Source organism: Panthera leo, chromosome B2, assembly GCF_018350215.1.
Source record: "Panthera leo isolate Ple1 chromosome B2, P.leo_Ple1_pat1.1, whole genome shotgun sequence".
In the NCBI taxonomy this organism is placed as follows: Eukaryota; Metazoa; Chordata; class Mammalia; order Carnivora; family Felidae; genus Panthera; species Panthera leo.
The window spans coordinates 58,808,513-58,829,080 of NC_056683.1; the positions used below are offsets into that span (position 1 = coordinate 58,808,513).

General features: G+C 35.7%; 1 protein-coding gene across 1 annotated transcript in view; it reads right to left on the reverse strand.

The window, feature by feature from the left end:
* The window catches only part of EYS (eyes shut homolog), a 1,768,122-nt gene that overhangs the window by 1,620,642 nt on the left and 126,912 nt on the right, over nucleotides 1–20,568 (reverse strand).

Here is a 20,568-nt window from a genome sequence, read left to right on the forward strand (position 1 = left end):
GGTTCGTGGGTTCAAGCCCCACGTCGGGCTCTGTGCTGACAGCTCAGAGCCTAAAGCCTGCTTTGGATCCTGTGACTCCCTCTCTGCCTCCCACCCCCACTCACACTCTGTCTCTCTCTCCTTCAAGAAAAAATAAACATTAAAAAATTTTTTTAAAAATTCAACTAAAAATATATTGTATGTTAAAAGTTTCCAGATGATGTTTATTGTACTCAAACATCTTCCTACTTAGATAGGTAGCAGAGAAAAAAAACGAAGAGTTAATAATAAAAGTTAACAACTATTAGCTATTAATAGACAATCTTTCTTTAAAGTGCCTAATATATATAAATTATCTAAGCCTCACATCATCTCCAAAATAAATAAATATTTTTCCCATTTGATAGATGAAGAAACTGAGTCCCAGAAAAATGATATCCCCTGTGCATCACAGCTAGTATTATTATAGGGAAATATAGGATAAAATAGGCAGAGAGTGAAAGGTTAGGACCTGAGGTCCCTGAGTAGGGAAAAACACATACTTTGGAATAATGGTGGGAACATGTCACCAGGAGCAAACTTCCTGGGGCGTTAATATTCCTCTTAAGAATTTAACAGACACCACCTACTCCCCCTCAGGTTCCCCTCAGAAATTTGACAATCAAAAGGCCTAACTAAAGTAAGTAAGCCATAATACTTATATTATACAAGGGACAGTAAGACCATAGTCTGACTCCTCACACAATGGAATCAAGCCAATCAGGAATGGACAACCCAGCACCTAGAGTTATTCAGCCAATAATGTTAGGACCTGAGAAGGAACAGTGGGGAAGGGTAGGGAAGGCACTGACCAAAACCTTATAAAACGAAGTCCCTTGCCTATAGTCTGCAGGCATTTACTTTAGAATGCCTCCTCTCTTCAAAGAGAGCTTCCATATTATTCTTACTTTCCAATCTTATACTCTAATAAACTTTTGTCTGCTGCTCCTTTTATTGTGTCCACCTCTTCATTCCTTAAAGTGGTGAGCCAACAAACCCTGGGTATTGAGGTAAAGAATCTTGCAACAGTATTTGTCAGTTTGAATCTAATTCCAAGCATTCTTCTTGGAGTGCCTGTGTCTTAAGTCACTTAATCACTTAAGTCACTGGACTAACTTGAAAAAAAATATATATTTCAAAAAAATTAAGAAACATGGAAAACATGCAGAATTAAACATACATTATGAAAACTATGTTTTTTTGCCTCCAATTTTCCGTCTTTAACTCTTCCCTAAAAGGACAGAACATTTCTGTGTGTGTTTCATTACTATATAGCAAGTTGGCAAACAACTGGTAAACATTCAACAATATCTTTGTTGAAACATCAGTGTACCATGCATTTTAAGTAAGGAAATAGATGGTTCAACATCTATTTGCTCCCAGGCACCTGGGTTGTTCTATCAGTTAAGTGCCGAACTCTTGATTTTAGCTCAAGTCCCGATCTCCCAGTTCCTGGGTTAGAGACCCATATCACGCTCTGGGCTGACTTCACAGAGCTTGCTTGGGATTCTGTCTCCCTCTCTCTCTGTCCCTCCCTGCTCGCACTTTCTTTCTCTCTCAAAATAAAATGAACATTAAACAAAAAAGTATTTGCTCCGAGGCATCTGGGTGGCTCAGATGATTACGCATCCAACTGTTCAGGTCATGATCTCACTGTTCATGAGTCTGAGCCCCACATTGGGATCTCTGCTGACAGCTCAGGGTCTGGGGCCTGCTTCAGACTTTGTGTCTCTCTCTCTCTGCCCCTCCCCTGTTCATGCTGTCACTCTCTCTCTCTCTCTCAAAAATAAACAAACATTAAAAAAAAATTAAAAGAAAATCTATTTGCTCCAAATTTAGTGAATATACTATCTAATGGTGAATGTAGGATTTATTTTGATACTTTTCTTTTTGTTTAGGTCATGAAAAAAGTTGTGAAAACATCTTAATCTTCGAATCTAAACCCCATGACGTCAAGGTTTTCTTGTGGGTGTGTGTGTGTGTGCGCGTGTGTGTGTGTGTGTGCGCGCGTGTTTGGGTTTTTTTTTAATGTTTCGTTTTAGTGGAGAGAGTGCACATGTGAGTGGGGGAGGGACAAAAAGGGAGACAGAGGATCTGAAGAAGGCTCTGTGGGACATGAGGTTCGAACACAAAATCCCTGATCAGACCTGATCTGAAGTCAGATGCTTAACAGACTAAGCCACTCAGGCGCCCCTTGTTTTTGCTTTTAGATCAAGGGTTTTTGTCTGGTTGTTGTTGTTGTTGTTGTTGTTGTTCAATGCTATATATACAAAGCCCACTTCAGGGGAAAAAAAATGTGGAAGACTTTGGAATGAGGGAAAATGATTATTTTATGTCCTGTCCGAACTTTGGAGATATCTCCCTCTTATATTGTTTTTGAGCTATTTTACAACTCTGTAAACTATAGAATACTGATAGGGATGCAAATAATTCTTCTCTGTTGAAATGTACTTTGTGATCCATGGAAACACAACTGATTATCACATTGTAGAATAGTTATCAGTATTGCATCTATTCATAAGTTAATTCCATATCCTTAATGTCATGTGTATGTATTTGTGCCTTAAATTCTCCTTTGAGTTAGTTCTAAAATCTTATTGGTTTTCACATTAATTGGTGAGTTAAATAATATCTTTAATGGGTATTCATTTTATATTTGAGTTATAATTTTACCTTTAAAAATATTCTTTAATACCTAAAGCAGTGCATGGAAAATAGTAGATATTTGTCAGTGGATAGCATAATAAATGCATGAATGAGGGAATGAATAAAATCTGTTTTCTTAAATAACAGTTACTCTTCAGTCCTTACTAGCCTGAATTCCTAGTTATACTTGGCCAGGTGACTCAAAACACTTGCAAAAACTGTAATAACTCTATAATAAATCAACACTTTTGGATAATCAACAACATTTGGCTTTGTACTCTTTTAGGGTTAATTTAAGAATATTACTGTGCAGGGACAGGTGGGTGGCTCAGTCAGTTAAGCATCCAACTTCAGCTCAGGTCATGCTCTTGCAATTGATGTATTTGAGCCCTGCACTGGGCTCTGTGCCGACAGCTCAGAGCTTGAAGCCTGCTTTGGATTCTGTGTCTCCCTCGCTCTCTCTCTGTCCCTCTCCCTCTCAAGTTCTCTCAGCCTCTCTCAAAAATAAATAAACATTAACACAACTTAAAAAAACAATATTATTGTGCATATTGGATTAACTTTTCAAATGTATACAATATCTTAAATGTATTTGCTTTTTCTCTAATTTTGTAATAATGGGGTAAGAACACTTAACATAAGTTTACAGTACATTATATTTACTACAGGTAAAATGTTGTACAGCAGAGCTCTAGAGCTTATTCCCCTTGTTAATAGAAACTTTATGTCTTTTGATTAGCAATTCCACATTTCCTCCTCCCCCCACCTCAACTACTGACAACCACTACTCCAGTCTTTGAATCTACAAATCTGACTTTTTAGATACCTCAGATAAGTAAAATCATGCAGTATTTGTCTGTCTGTGACTGGCTTACTTCACTTGGCATAATGTCCAAAGATTCACCCTTATTGTTGTTTACTGAAGAATTTCCTTTTTTTAAAAGAGTAATATTTTTTATTCATTCATCTGTTGATATAGATCCAAGTTGTCTCCACATCTTGGCTATTGTGAATAGTGCTGTAATGAGCATGATCCTGATTCTTCTCAAGATCCTGATTTCAATTCTGATGACTAAGGATCCGGAAATGGATTGCTAGACCATATTATAGTTCTATTTTTAATTTTTTAAGGAGCCTCCATACTCTTCATAGCAGCTCCAATATTTTGCATTCCTACCAATTATGTGTCAGGGTTCCAATTTCTCCACATCCTCACCAACACATGTCTTTTTCTTTTTTTATATAATATCCATCCTAATATGTGTGAAGGTATATATCTCATTGTGGTTTTGACTTGCATTTCTGTAACAATTAGGGACATTGAGCATTTTTCAATATACCTGTTGGTCACATATATGCCTACTTTGGAGAAATGTCTATTTATAGCCATTTTTAAAAATCATATTATTGTGGGGTTTTTTAGTGTTGTTTTTTTTCCTATTGATTATGTGAGATCCTTATACAGTTTACAGATAAAGCCCTTATCAGATATATGGTTTGCAAATAGTTTCTCTCATTCTATACTGAAAACATTTTGTGGGGGTTGTTCTAAGTTTTAAAATGTATATAAGTATATATGTCTCAAAACACATACAAGCATATATATTTTAAGATTTCTATCCATTTTTGCATCCAAGTATATGCTAATTTTTATTATCCAATTTGCATATTCCATATAAATAATCCAATCTTCTCTGTAAGACTACTGAATATGTATTTCATTTAATTTTATCTTTCCTTGTATTCTCACATATTTTTAACAACTTTTGTGCAGGTGTGCTATAAAACCTAATGAATTCTGAAATTTTTGATAATTGAACTTTTTATGATTCTATCACTGTTTTTTAACCTTCCATTTGATCCTCTCTAGCTATTAAAAATTTAGTATAACATTAAAGTATAATGTTTCTGAAAACAACAAAACATGAAAATCAAAGTTAAATCTAGGATATCACATTTTAACATTCAAAATCATTTCAATATTTAGTTTGACTGCTGATTATGTCTTAGGAATTATGTGTACAACTAAATGTAAATGGAACCCTCAAATAAAACAGCAGGAAAAAAATAACACTTGTTGGTGTCATAAGATACATCAAATTCCAAGAATAGGCCTGTCACAGAAGATTTTTTTTAAAAATACAGTTTATATATTGCTAGGTGACAGGTGGGTTGCAATTATATAAATAAGTCGGGGATAGTCTGTTTTAAGAGTAAGTTCTCAATTATGGGAAGTTTGCTAAAAAAGGGTAAGTGATTATTTCTCAAGGAAGTTATAAAAGAAATTACTACACTGAGTGTTAACTTCAACTTGGTGACTTCTAAGGGTTTTCTGAATCTAGCATGATACAGACATTATGACCTTTTATCTTTGTCTATAATTCACCCAGTTCTCTGGTGATGTGAGCTTTTGGTTTTCTGAACCCTAGTAGGAAATTTTGTGTACCTATGATGAGGGAATTGTCATCTCCTTGTCTAGTGGATGGAAATGATCTCTGAAATCAACAACTTCATTTATTTTGTATTTCCTTTTACATATGCCAATAACAGCCATATCAAATGTATAACGTTGTTAAAAAGGTAAAGAAATTAAAAAATGTGAACATCTTTAGAAACTAAAGCATTTCATAAATATGTAATGTAGCTAGAAGACTACAACCTCTTTATGGGAAGGATCTGCCTTTTTGTAATCTATTCTTAACCCACAAACTACTTATTGTATCTTACCTATTAATGTTTGTTGGTGAGTGAATAACTAAGTCGATGCATGATGCACCAATTTTCTTGCAAAAGCTTTACTTGATCATGAATCTTACCTTGGAAAACTGTATGCATTTGTCAAGGCAAATTCAGTGCTGACTGAAATTTAGCTGTTTATTTATAAGTTAGGCACTAACAACTTGGCCCTTAAAATTATTACAATTTCATTTTAATTGTAGGAACAGCTACAAGATTGATGAGTTTAAAAATCAAAGTGATTACACTGGTGCACCTTATTTACCAACCAAAATTCTCTTGGCTATACCTGTCTCTTCAAAATTCAGCCACTTGTTTCAAATGAACCAATGTGGTGACACCCATTTTGTGCAGTTCTGCCACATGAGGATAATGTCCAGAATATCTGGCTCTTCCTCACTTCTCGTCTCAGGTGAAGTTCCATGTTACAAGGTACAGAATCAGGCTTTTCAAGTGACTGCAAAATAGGTAAGGGAGTGCAACTGAGCATTCGATGGCATTAAAGGTATCACGGGAAAACTTTGACCAAAGGAGTCAGAATACCTTGTGTAGCTGAGAGACAAATTTCCTCTCAATTTGCCTTCAGTGGACTATTTAAGGCAAGGTTTTGCTGTGAGGTTTGTCTTGTGATGTCCTAGAGAAGAAAGTAATCTTGTTTCTATATTCCTTCTGAGATTTCACTTTCCAGTAAACCACTAATATGTGTGCCTTACATCAAGATCCTTCTCAAGAACCTGAATTAAAAGTTAGTACATAAATTGTCCTAGTAAGCAGACCTCAGTCTGAGATTTAGAATTAAGTTTTCCTCCTTGTCTGCAATCAATAGAGATCATATTGTTGATGAAAAGTCTGGTGGAAGTAACCCCTAGGCTATGTAGTGATATCTAATTACTTAAATTTTTGCCTGAGATAAGTGGAATGCAATGAGGTAAAATTAAAAGGAACACTTTGGGTTAATCATGTAGCTGCAGTACTTGATCAGTGTGGGGACAATGATTATTTTCAGGATTTTATAGTAGGATGGTTTCTTTGGGTGGCACAAAAGGCCCTGGAAAAAGGGGAAATAATATATATATAGTGCAGCAACTTGTCATCTTAAAGCACGATCTGAAAGAATGGCTCTATGGTACTTTAAAAGAGATTCACTGCTAAAAATTGGCTCAGAATATAAGAGTGGCAAAACTGCAAAGCAGACTAAAAGTATAATCTTAGCAGATGTCATCCAATAAAGAAATGGCCTTGACAGGAAAAATAGTGAATTACTGGTTGCTGAGATTGAAGAATCTGGGATTGACAATCCTGGGGATGCCATCTGCAAATATCTCCAATGTCTCCTAAACAGCAGAAATAATCCCTCACACTTGACCAGAAAAAAAAAAAAAAAAAAAAAAAAAAAAAGTCTCCTTTTGCTTATAGATCATACATTAATCTCATCCTTTAGAATGATGTTTGTTCTCTTCAACACATGTGCCACCTCCATGCCTGATCATTTGAGACTGATAACCTGTCGGGTAACAGTTTTGCACCAGTTGCAAAGTTCAAGCCCTACTTTAAAAAGAAATAGCCTATAAACCAAGTACATTTTACCCACTACTATCTATCTACATGAATCAAAAAAAAAAAAAAAAATATGATGGTGGATCTTAAAAATAGAAGATTGTGAAAAGGTAGAATATAAAGATAGATATTTGAGATCCATCAACCTAAGAGCATTTCCTTTAATTTAGCAAGGTCAACTGTGGCCAGTTCTAATAAGATAACACCTTGAAATCTAGAATCAATAATGATCCAAAGGAAATTAAGTGCTGATTTCTGAACTTCCTAGCATATTATTGAAGTTTCATGAAAGAGGGAATATTAGAATGTTTCTAATATGCACCTGAGACATGAGAACTGACTTGAGAACCAACCACTCTATTCTGCTCCCCAGGAGGTCCAGAAAATATACTCTACTGAGGCAATAAAGAATGCCCCACTGAGAGAGATACTTGTAACTTTGATCAGGTCAGTAGTGGCTATTTTCTTAGGCTGCATCTGTACTGAAGGTTGGAAATGTTGCCATGGAATTTTGCTTTCTCATATAAAGGGAGATTGTGAGATTTCAGAATATCAGAAACTGGGGGAGTCCAGTACATTTGTAGACCCAAATTATAGTTATTTCTATCATTATCAAATATAAACTTGGGATAGATATACTAAGTACTTGGCAAAATATTTTATGCAAGCCTGTGAATTAGGGATTATGGACATACAGAAGGAAGGTCCAAGTAAAAACTGCTTTATCTGCCCTCCATACTATAAATCAAGATGGGAAATGAGAATAATTGAGAAATACTATTGGTTGTTCATATAAAATCCACAAACCAGTCACTGCCTGGGCCTTGCACAACCAGCTAAATCATGGAGAGTAATGATGGTCTCCCTTAATAAACTAGGTGGTAACTCAAATCATAGCTTCCGTGCCACATGCAGTATTCTGGCAGCTGTGAGAATGCTCTTCACAGACCTCCAATATAGAAAGCTTAAATGAACAAGGGTCCTAACATATGAACTCTGAAATATATCACTGCATTTTCACTGAGGACAGGCTTCCTACACAGTGCTCTCAGCCACTCATTGAACATGACAGAAATGCTAAGGCAAGCTCATTCCTGAGAGATACAGCATTATTCTGATGGCCAAATCTGACTTGAAGACTCCCAGATGAACTTGCTGCACCTTGCTTTGATTGCAAAGTGGTCTAGGATTCTTCCATGTAATCTTCAGTCTTTATCAAAATCTGTACCAGTTAACATTCTCCAGAGAAACTGAACCAGTAGAAAATATATCTATGTCTCTATATATTTCTGTCTCTCTATCCTTATCACTATCTATAGAGATACCCACAGAAAGCTATAGATATACAGACATATGTATAGGTAGATATATTTATACCTACAGATTTATAAATAGAGATAAGGGCATAGATTAGATATAGATATAGATAGTGGAACTAGATTAGTATTTAATTCATTATCTGGGTACTATAGCCTAATTTGACACATAAAACCAACGATCACAATCCACTCCTTGTTGACTTGGTACCAATATACAGCTTTTAAACCACACTCAAGGGGTGCCTTGCCGACTCAGTCATTAGAGCATACAGCTCTTGATCTTGGGGTCATAAATTCAAGCCCCTTATTGGCCATAGAGATTACTTTAACATCAACAACAACAACAAAAAAATAACCACTCAATCCCCAAATAAATACATTAAAGCCATACTTCAGCTTAACATGATACAACTCTCCTGTGTACAACCAAAAACACACTAATCCTTTCCTCATAGGAAGATGAAAGTCCTTGGGTGATGTTTTCTCTTCTTGATATTCTGCAATGTCCATATTTCACTGTAAACTTAACTACTATTAATATATCCTATGCTAGATGATAAGGGGATTAGAAAGGGAGTTAAAGACATTTTATTATATATCTGTATTTTATATCTGTGATCCACATTTATAGTCAATGGACTTTAAGTGAAGATTACCTTCAGTAATATAAGTGGCCTCCATTCATCAGTTCAAGGCTTTAAAGGAAAAAAAAAAATGAAGTCTCCAGGAGAAGAAAGACAAGACTATAGTATAGAACACCTGCCTGAGTTTCCAGTCTATAGGCCTGCCCTCCAAATAGATTTCAGACTTGTCAGCCCCTATATATATTTGGTTCTATTTCTTGTGCAAATCCTTACTAATATAATATACACGAATATTCACAGCAAATTACTGAAGGAATATTCACAACAATTACACACTTCATTTCTGCAACTGGTTAGTAACCATCATCTCATCTGTGCATGGGAGTAATCATAACTATCTTCAACTTCCCATTCCACCCATCTCATCACCCATCTCCCTTTTCTGTCAGCAAGTAATGTCTGGGCCATTAGTGGTCCTACCTGAATTGGGCTGTTGCAGTTCTCCAATAACTTTAATAACACAAAGCATGGTAATACTAAGAGATACCCTAAGGGATCTCTGGTATTCCAGAGATACTTTTGTTTATTTCCACTGTGAAGTAGTAGTGTTCCAATTTCCCCTTAGTAATCAGGATCAATCACTCCAGCTAGTACAGCAATTCTCTTTTTTCCTGTCTATTCAGAGGCATAAGGGTCAAAGTGTGTGTGGCCATTTTAACTTCTGGTTTAACTAAATAGTTGGGTATACTGGTGAAAGCATTCTTCATTTCTAACTAAGACCTTGCGGCTAGCAGAGCATAAGGTTATGGAGACAGGAAGCAAACATTTGCTGGTGGGTCACTCGAGGTAATAATAAGTAGTGTCACTCCCATTTTTACTGCTTGATTTTTGAACCCATGAATCTTAGCAATGGGAGAAACAGCACCTTTTATCAAACATTAATTCAGAGCATATCCAGCCTCTTACTCACCTTGCCCCAGTCTTTCAAGGAATTACCACTTAGCTGGCACTACAACTGAGTCTTTGAAAAGATCATTCCATCATTTTATCAAGTCAGCTGCTTCAGAATGGTGGAAAATATGGTAAGACCAGTAATTCCCTGATGTTAGGTTCATTGCTGTATTTCATTTTCTGTGAATTAAGTTCCATGATCAAAAAGCAATATTGCGTGGAATACCATGACACTGAATAAGACAGTGTGTATGTCCATGGATAGTGGCTTTGCCAGAAGCACTGCACGCAGCTAAAGCAAATCCATATTGAAGGAAGTGTCTATTCTAGTAAGAACTAAACAATGTCATTTCCATGATGGAAATGGTTTAATGTAATCAATCTTCCATCAGAATTGTTGTGGATGATCACCTCAGTGAGTGGTGCCATATAGAGAACTCAGTGTTGATCTCTGCTGTTGGCAGACTGGATATTCAGAAGTGTCTGTAACTAGGTCAGCCTTAGTGAGTGTAAGTCCATGTTGCTGAGCCCATTCATAATTTACACCCCTGCCACTATGGTCAGTGTTTTGATAAACTCATAGGATAGTGACTGGAGTGGCTAGGAAAGAAGGTAACTGAATGTGTTATTCTATTCACTTGATTAGTATCTTCTTTTGCCGAGGTCACCCTTTGGTGAACATCCACAGGGGACACAAATATCACTTTTTTTTTTTTTTTTTTTTGCCTATTCAGAAAGGTCTAGTCACATACCTCTTCTTCAAATTTCTATATCACCAATTTTCCAATCATGGTGACTTTCCAACTCCCTGACCATCCATCCAAACCTTGAAGGATCCACTTACACCATGATCTGACAGCATTCCCAGCCTTTCTACCTCTCCTCCATTTATTCCTATAGGAATTTCTCTAGTAAAATCTTTCCATGTTTAATCCTATCTTCTTGTTTGCTTCTGAAATAACTCAGACTCACAAAGGTATCTTTACTGGAAGAGAGAAACATAGATTCTGGTGTTTGATATGAAACAACCAAGTAGTGAATCTTTTCTTCTCCATATTTATAAGCTGAGAGAACCAAAAACAGTTAATCTTTTCATGACATGGACATGTATAGTTACAGCCTTTCATCAGAGATGTCAACTATCCTGCTTTAGCTCAGTAAGTAGTCTGCAGAAATCTTGATTATTTTGATGTTCCCTAAAACAGCACTCTGGTCCATATGTAGATTATATTCCCTAAACTAGACTGCTGATAAAGAAATGGCAAATGTTATAAATGTTCTAATAAATACATGCATGACAGAGAGTAGGGGAAAAAGTATAAAGAATCACAGGCCAATTATTAGTGATATTTTTGAAAGTCCATTGGGCTGAGGCATCCTGGAATATCTCTTTTCCAGTAAAAGATGCCATTATTCCCCTCATCTCTCACCACAGTTAATAATGCATCGCATTTGATGGGTCTCTGGATTTATAGGTAGCAAAGATTTTAAAACACTGATTCAACCTATTTTTCAGTTGACTTAAGAGGCTGCTCATTTTGGGACTGAATAAAATCCCAATGAAGACACGGCACTGCATAAAATCCAGGTGGGTATTCAAGTTTTTCTGACACTCAAGGCAGATGATTTATCATATCCTAGGAAGCTACAGGAATCTGTTGAAATTGGAGCATGGGGAGTATTTGGTAAACCCAAATAGATATGTTCCTAAGTTTCTGCAGAAAGGTCATGCCATTTTCTGTCTCTCAACCTTTAAAAAAGTTCCAGGTCTGCTACTAGACTATATTTAAAACTAACCACCAGGCCATGGGATTGAGTGATTTTTAATAAGGTAAGTGTCTTCAGGTATATAACTTCCTATGGTTAGGCAGTCTCAAAAGCAACCTATTCTAGTATATTCTGGTCAGACTCACGGAGGTCTAGAAGGCATTATAATTACAGAACTTCTATATCACATCCCCTTTGCTTCACTGAAGCTCTTCCTTAACTCAGATTTTCCACATGATATATTTATTTTAAGGAAAATACTTAAGTCTGACTCACATATGGTTTGGCTTATAATAGCACTATCCAGGAATGGACTTTGTTGCACATAGGATAACCCCACAGGATAAAGGTGAACAGAAATCTTCGCAATGGACAGAATCTTGAACATTATGAACTCCCAAGAGAATAGATGACACACCTTTCAGACGTTATCCAGCTTCTCTTGAAATCACCCCAGTGTTAGCACAAGAAGGTCATAAATTTTATGGTCGCAGAAATGGAGGCAATGCATGGGCCTAACAATATAGACTCCTTCTTAACAGGACTGATATAGTTAATTCCACTGTTCTGTGCCTAATCATCATATTCTGAGTCCTGATATCACCAGTTCCTCAGAAAGACCAGTCAGATACCTATGACAATCTAAATACATTGGGTCTACCTTAGATGAAAGTCATTAATCCATACCAAAATTGATAAATAGTCAGAATATGGGTTTGATTTTCTGTGCATAATATCTTCACCAGCAGCTATAATTGAGGTTTCCTACAGTGCCTTACTTATGTCATCATAATACATGGAACATTGTCTTAGACTAACAGACTCATTATTATGGAAAAAGAGTGCAATGTGTTTATTGACCATGGGACTTACTGGTTGTACTATATGCAATAACCTTGACTCTGGCTAAGACAACTGTTAAATAGACCATTGAATATATACGCAGCATAGTTGAAGTACATATGTTGAAATAATGACCAACATATGAGACTGGAACACATGTGTCCAGGAAATAAAGATGAAAGTAGATATATCACACCACATGATCCACTTATGGAATTCTGTCCTTACAACCTTGGGCTCTGTTTCTGTTTCATAAAGACAACATACTTTCAGGGGTACACAAAAAAACATCTCATAAAATTGAACCTATAACTACAACCTGACCACTTTGACCTCTCCATGACACTGAATCAACAAAATGTGCTTACTGTATAGGCAGAGGTAGGATGTTTCATACTATCCAAATAATTGGGAAGATTTACATCCAGGATGTGGAAGATTCACTCAGCATCATTTCTTCCACGCCTCCTGAAAAGCCTATAGGGATTAGACTTTTGGATTATACACCCACTCCAGAGTTTTCTTATAAGCCTGAAATACATTTTCTCTAAAAAGGAGCAGCCAGCTTGGTAACATATCTTCTCATGTTTGCTTCTTACCTTTACCCGTCTCATTTATCTGGGTTTTATTGTTGTTGTTATTTATTTATTTATTTATTTATTTATTTATTTATTTATTATTATAGAGAGAGCACATGAGTAGGAGAGAGGGGGAGATAGAAAGAGAGAGGGAGAGAGAGAGAGAGAAGAAGAAGAAGAAGAAGAAGAAGAAGAAGAAGAAGAAGAAGGAAGAGGAGGAGGAGGATGAGGAGGAAGAGGAGGAGGAGGAGGAGGAATGAATCTCAAGCAGGCTCCACACTCAGCATGGAGCCCAACTCAAGGCTTAATCCCACAACCCTGGGATTATGACATGAGCTGAAATCAAGAGTCTGACACTCAACCAACTGAGCCACCCAGTTGCCCCACTGATGCTTCTGTTTTTACAAAGGAGGTAAAATAAATATAGCCATGTTATCAGCCATTGTCTTGCCACTTGCTAGTTAATATTTTAAAATGAGAAGATGCCGCAAATTATTTGGTTTGGTGGGCCAAGTGATGCAATCTTTTGAGAGAGGAATTTGATGCCTTTCAAATTTTAAATTCACATAACATTTGATCCAGCTCCAAAGCAGAGGTGAGCAAACTATGGCTGTGGGCCAAATCCAACCCACCAGTTATTTTTGTAAGTGTTTCAGGACACAAGCATGCTCATGAGTTTACTTGTGTTCTATGGCTATTTCTGAGCTGCAACAAATGAGTTGAATAGTTGTGACAGAAACCACAGGAGCTTAACATATTTACCATCTAAACTTAACAGAAAGCAGCCCCTCGGTTTAAATACTAAGGAAAAGTGGATTATTTTTAAAGAAGCACATAAAAACAAAAATTTTGTATCACTCCAAGAATTGAATTAGATTCATGTTCTTTCTTTTCCATGCCTCATTTTTTTTTTCTGGTAATAAAATATATCTATCATCTTGACAGAATATTAGTTAACCTCAGCTACATTACTTAACTGCTTTATGTCTCTGTGTCTTCATATATGAAAAGGAAAGCCTGCAAACTATGCATTTCCACTGAATTAAATATCATGCATATAGAGGGCTTAAACAAGGTCACACAATTTAAGGCCACTTGTTTACATCTTTTTTGGTACCTTGTGCTTGCACATTATAGGGACTTAAAAAATATGTCTGCCTCATATTTTTCTCTTCAAATATTCTAATAAATATGTTTTCCTAGAGAAATAAACGAATTACATTGCCTCCAATTTCCAAAATGCTAATTAAGATATTCAGTCTCTCCTTATCATGAATAGCAATGAATGACAAAATTTGGATTTTTTGGATTCCCTCTGCAATAGAAATATATACGAACAATCTGTGTTTCTTCTTACACAATGGGAAGTGTAGATAATGTTACTCTGATTTTATTATTCAGTACTTTTAAAAATTCTTAGGCCCATGATACTTTATTGGTCCTTGTTCAGGAAATAGGCAAGCAATCCAAGAGAGCCCAGGATAAGAAATCTGACATAAATCAAAGTTCTCCAGACAAGGGAGAATGAGCAGGAGTTTATCTACTGCAGGAAATGGCTTCAAGAGATATGTGACAGTGACTATGTCACCACTATTGCATTTGCCACACTTAATATCGTGAGTTATACAGAGGGTGTTTCATAAATATTTTTCAGTAACAATGAGTGAAAAACAAAGGACAGTGTTGAGTTTAGCATTCAGACTTCCGTGATTAACCAGAACACTATGCAAGAAGAAAGATAAAATGCAGCATGTAGGAGTTCACGGTGATCTGACAGAACCAAAACGGTATAGCTAACTGAAGGCCTGAATCTCAAAATTCAGATTACATTGCAGGAAAGATTCAAGTTTTAATATGCAGATAGGAGCATTATATCAGAGCTTCAAATGGAAAGGAAAATCAACATAAATACTAAAAATTAGCATAAACACTAAAGCCAGGACAGGATCTATTTACATGCTGCTCCCTGTTGGCAAATAAGGTTAGTATGCATTTGTGGGCCAGGTGCCAGAGTCAGGGGCAGGAATCAACAGGTGCTTCCAGCTGCTGATTAAAATACAAGAAGAGGGGCGCCTGGGTGGCGCAGTCGGTTAAGCGTCCGACTTCAGCCAGGTCACGATCTCGCGGCCCGTGAGTTCGAGCCCCGCGTCAGGCTCTGGGCTGATGGCTCAGAGCCTGGAGCCTGTTTCCGATTCTGTGTCTCCCTCTCTCTCTGCCCCTCCCCCGTTCATGCTCTGTCTCTCTCTGTCCCAAAAATAAATTAAAAAACGTTGAAAAAAAATAAAAATGTTTAAAAAAAAAAAAAAAAAAAAATACAAGAAGAGAGCTCAAATAGATTAGAGCTAATTAAGAGCCACTCTCAGAACCAAATGATATATTAATCTTTTGATTCATCAATAAGACTTAGAACATCTTGATTTTTTATACCTTTAATTAACCTAATTAATAAGATCTGCTCTGGTGATGTGATTTCTCAGAACCTAGAATGGAATTTGTTAATTTTGTGTAAGTTCTTGTGTGATGTATTAAATGATTTAATACATGTAAAATGGCTAGAACTCTACTAGGCGCTTATTAAGCACTCTCTATATAAATTGTTATTATTTTATTTCTATTACTATTTTATGCAAAACACTAGAAATGAAAGTTTTATAGGCCTCTTAAAAAGTTTGTGGATTTTTTAAATTTTGCGGAAAAAATAAAAACCAATTTAAGGGACACATCTACCTACTAAGTTACATAAAATGAAGTGCTTAAGAAGAAATGAACAAATTCAGAAAATAATTGAAAATAAAAATCCTGAGATTATAGTCAGTATGAAAACTCAAGACATGAGTCCATATTTATTATGGTGTGTATTTTAAGGCCTTCATATTCCTGTTAAATCAAAATGATCTAATGGCATAATATTTTTCTTTGATCCTAAATTATTTGATATCCCTATTATGGTACATGTTGTTAGAGTACTTGCTTTGTTCTGCCATGGTCTGGTGAATTAATTATATCCAATTCTTCTTGTTCTGATTTAGCCTTTCTTCAAGATTAGATCAAAACATGAAGCATTACAGCTACAGTCCCTGATGCATTAGTTCAAGAAACGATGTAATATCCCATTTGTCATTTGTTTTATCAAGGTATGTATCAAAAGCACTTGGCAGTATATGTGGAAAAGTGATAATTCTAGCAAAGCTGCCCAGATTTATTTCACAATGGGACAATCAGGATCATTTCCTCAATTCCGCCGCCTTGCCGTACAGGTCTAACAAACAGGAAAGATTAGGAATGATTCTAACACATCCTCTTTCCATAGTCCCTAGATGGATATGTACTAAAAAGCTTTAAAATAAACATTAACAACAGGAAAAGTGTATGAAAAGTTTGTTTTTAGATAAGCTAAAGGACATATTCTCTGCTTCTATTTCCTACAGTTTCCATATAACTTCCTTTTTGGTAGAATTCATGTCTGGATTTTTAAAAAAAATATCAAAATTTATTAATTGATTTACTCCCTTAATATTTATAGGTGCCAATTTTATGTTTTGTTTATACTGAAAACAAAACGGGAGAAATGGCATAAATCTTAATTAAAAATATATACTTAATATTATTAGCTACTTTAAAAAATGGCAGAGCTCTATTTGTGGGTAATTAATTGCCAGTACTAAACAGAAAATAAGTGTTTGTGATAATAAGGAATTATTTATTTAAAAATGAAATTTGAGAGTTCCAATTAACAGTTTAGCTTTCCCATGCTAACTGCCTCTAATCAGAGCAAACCTCAAGGCTTCCCCCCACCCCCCACTCTAGAAAGCTTCCCCACTCTTCTGCCTACCTTTGAGTCTCTGGCAAACACAAGTCATGGTTCCTGACTCCCTTGGTATAACATGTTCTGAATAAATAATTTTTGCTTGTTCTTTGAGCGGGGTAGGCTGAATTATGACCCCCTAAATTCATGTTAAAGTCCTATTCCCTTAGTATATAAGAATATTACTACATTTGGAGACAGAACCTTTAAAAAGGTCATTAATATTGAATGAGGCCATTAAAGTGGGTCCTAATCCAATATAACTTGTATTCTTACAAGAGGAGATTAGGTTATAGACACAAACAGAGGAAAGACCATGAGAAGACAAAGAGCAAAGGTGGCCATCTATAAGCCAAGGATAGAGGCCCTCAAAAAAACCCAACCCTGTCAAAGCCTTGATCTTGGTTGGATCTTCTAGTCTCTGGAATCATGAGAAAATAAATTTTTGTTGTTTAAGCCATCCAGTCTGTGGTACTTTGTTACACTGATTAGAACCTAGGTAATTCTAAATTGAATTCAACAAACTTCATACAGTAATTGACCAAACACTTACCACGTGGAACAGAGTAACAGAAATCCAAATATGTAACCCAGGAAATTCCAGCTTAGACACGAGCTCCAAAACAAGGCCTCTCTTGATTATTCAGGCAAAGTACTTACTCTGGCAGTAGTTATTAATAACACCTACCACCTCTTCCCTAGATCAAATACAGATCAGTCTCACACTTACTGGCATGAGTGGTGATGAATAGTAACATCAGTCTAGGTTTCTTGTTGGCTGGTTTTAGTGACATCTGTGTCATTGTAACACATTTTATTGTACTTAAATCAATGATCAGGCAAGGTAGACCAAACTGAACACCAACTTAAGTAAAAAGCTATTTGGTTTTATAAGCGTGGTCCTCATGGCCCATGGAATTAGTTCTCTTGGCCTGGGTTGGGCAATTGGGGTTCCTGTTTCCAAAGCACATCACAAGGATTATGAAGTATTTGTTTTTGTCATAGTGATCATGATGCTGTTCTGCTGTGTTCTATCCATTAAGTATTAAGAGACTTAAGTAATTAGGAAGAGTTGTTCTTTAATCAAATAATCACCATGATGATACAAAAGCAAAAAAGGTAAAGAAAATCTTGGAATATCCTTTCTTCGAAGATAACTTAACAATCCCTAAATGGCAAAGATCTAGATCCTTAGCTTTCTTTTAATTGGTCAACCTCTCACAAGTGAATGACCAAAAGAGGTGAATATAAAAACAGACAATGGGTAGATGAAGTATAAAAATATAACCCACTAGTCCAGGAAGTCAAACAACCCATATTGCAATCAGCCAAAAGATGGCCAAGATTTTATTAATAACTGATAGTTTCCCTAATTTTTGCCCCCACTTCCAATTTAGCTCCAAATAGAGAAGCCAAATATGCACCCATTACCAATTACACAAGATGCTCTACTTCTACCTACCCTACTTAAAGCTTCCCTATGCCAACAGCCTCCAACCTGAAACCTTCCTTTTTTCCACTACAAAGCTTCCCCACTCTGCCTTCTTTAAGTCTCGGCCAAAAGCAAATGATGGTTCCTGACTCCCTTGCTATAACAAACTCTGAATAGCTTTTTGGTGGTCTTAATTTCAACAGTTCTCATTTTGGTGGTCTTAATTTCAACTGTTATACCTGATTTAGCTGCTACTAGGTAATATGATATTTCTGTTTCTACCTTTCAAATTTCTTTTCAAATGGTTCTCATTGATAAAAAATGATATGAGAAATCAGAAATGTAGTTGTATCAGTGAGAATTCTCCAGAGAAATAAAACATGTATGTGTGTGTATATATATGTATATAAATATATGTGTATGTATATATAATCGTAAATAAATTCATGATTTATTAAAATGAATTGGTTCATGTAATTATAGAGGCTGAAAAGTCCTAGGATGTGCAGGGTGAATCAAGTTGACAAGATGGACACCCAGTTCTAATTCTAGTCCAAGTCCTCAGGTCTTAGAGCCGATAGAGCTGATGGTATAGTTCTACTTTAAAGGCCAGCACGTTTAAGACTTGGGAAACACATGTTTCACTTTGAGTCCAAAGGTAAGAAAAAAAGGCCAGTGTACCTGCTGGAAGGCTGTAAGACAAGAGGAATTCTCCCTTACTTAGGATAGAGTCTGTTTGTTTTGTTTTGTTTTGTTTTTCTATTCGGTCCTTTAATATGGTCCACCCATATTAGGAAGGACTAGCAGTTTTAGTCATTTTATACTCTTAAATGTTAACCTCTAAATAAATAAATAAATGAATAAATAAATAAATAAATAAATAAGTAAGTAAGTAAGTAAGTAAATAAATAAATAAATGTATGTATGTTAATCTCACCAAAAACACCCTCACGTAGATACCCAGAATAATGTTAAACCAAATATCTGGGCACCTCGTTGTCCAGTCAAGTTGACACATACAATTAACCATCATAATGGTGTACAGGTTTCTAGCCCCTGCTATATGAGGAAGAATGGAAACCATTCTGAGTATCATTAGACAATATGCAGCACAAAGTAGCATTGTCTAAGATAAGACAAAACTGGCAGGAACTGAAATGTGATGACATGATGATGAATTCAATTTGAGACACATTAAGTTTGAGATATAGTCATATATTCAAATGAACATGGGGAAGAAGCAGTTCACAGGCTAATTGTGAATCAAAGAAGAGATAATGGTACTAAAGATAAAAATTTGAGAGTTACAGGATTATAGATAACAAGTAAAGCATGGAGATAGGGGGAATTTCTTGTTAAGCACTAAAGTTAAGGAAAACAACACATAGGACTAAGTTCTGGGAAATTCTAATGCTTACAGGGCAGATAGGTAGATGATATGGAAAAAAAAAAAAGTGTCTGAGAAGGAACAGCAGAGATTTCTCTCCTTGAGGAAAGTGAGAATAAAGTACTATGGAAGAGATATGAAGGAAATATTTACCAAACCTGGATGGTCATCTGTATCAAACAGAACTGGAGGACTAATTAGTTGATGAATAAGTATAATCAACTATGCTTTGGAATATGGTGACCATCACTGGCTTTATCAAAATCAGTTTCTCTGAGTGCTTCAAGCGAACACTGACTTGATGTAATTTAAAATGCCTGCAAACTTACAGTTTTCTTCCTATGGTGGACTAGATATTTGGATAATGTCTAAGAATTTTAGAAAATATATGATATTATTTTAAATGATTCAATGAAATGGTGTATAACAAGAAAGTCATAGAGACCAGAAATCAAATAAGAATCTGTAAAACGTTAACAGAAAGAAGTATAAACCTTTACAAAAGATACAACATAGACAGAACTCCTTAGGGAAATGTAACATGCTTGGGAGGCAGAAAGACTCAAAATTGTCAGATTGTTACATGTCCCTAAATTAGTCTATAAATTTCAATCCATTCAAAATAAAAAAACAACTACTTTTTTATGGTACCTGACAATCTTATTCTTAGATTCATGTGGCAAAGCGAATGAATAAGAATTGCTAAAGAATTTTTAAAACTAGACAGATGAGTATGGATGTACATTATAACATATCAAAACACATCCTATATAAAATAGCATTCAAATAAATAGATATGTGTGTTAGATGGACCTACACCTGCAAAACCCCAAATATTTCTATATGTATATATGTGTGTGTGTATACATACATATATACACACACATATATGTACCTATACACATACATATACATTATACACATATAAATGAATAAAAATTGCAA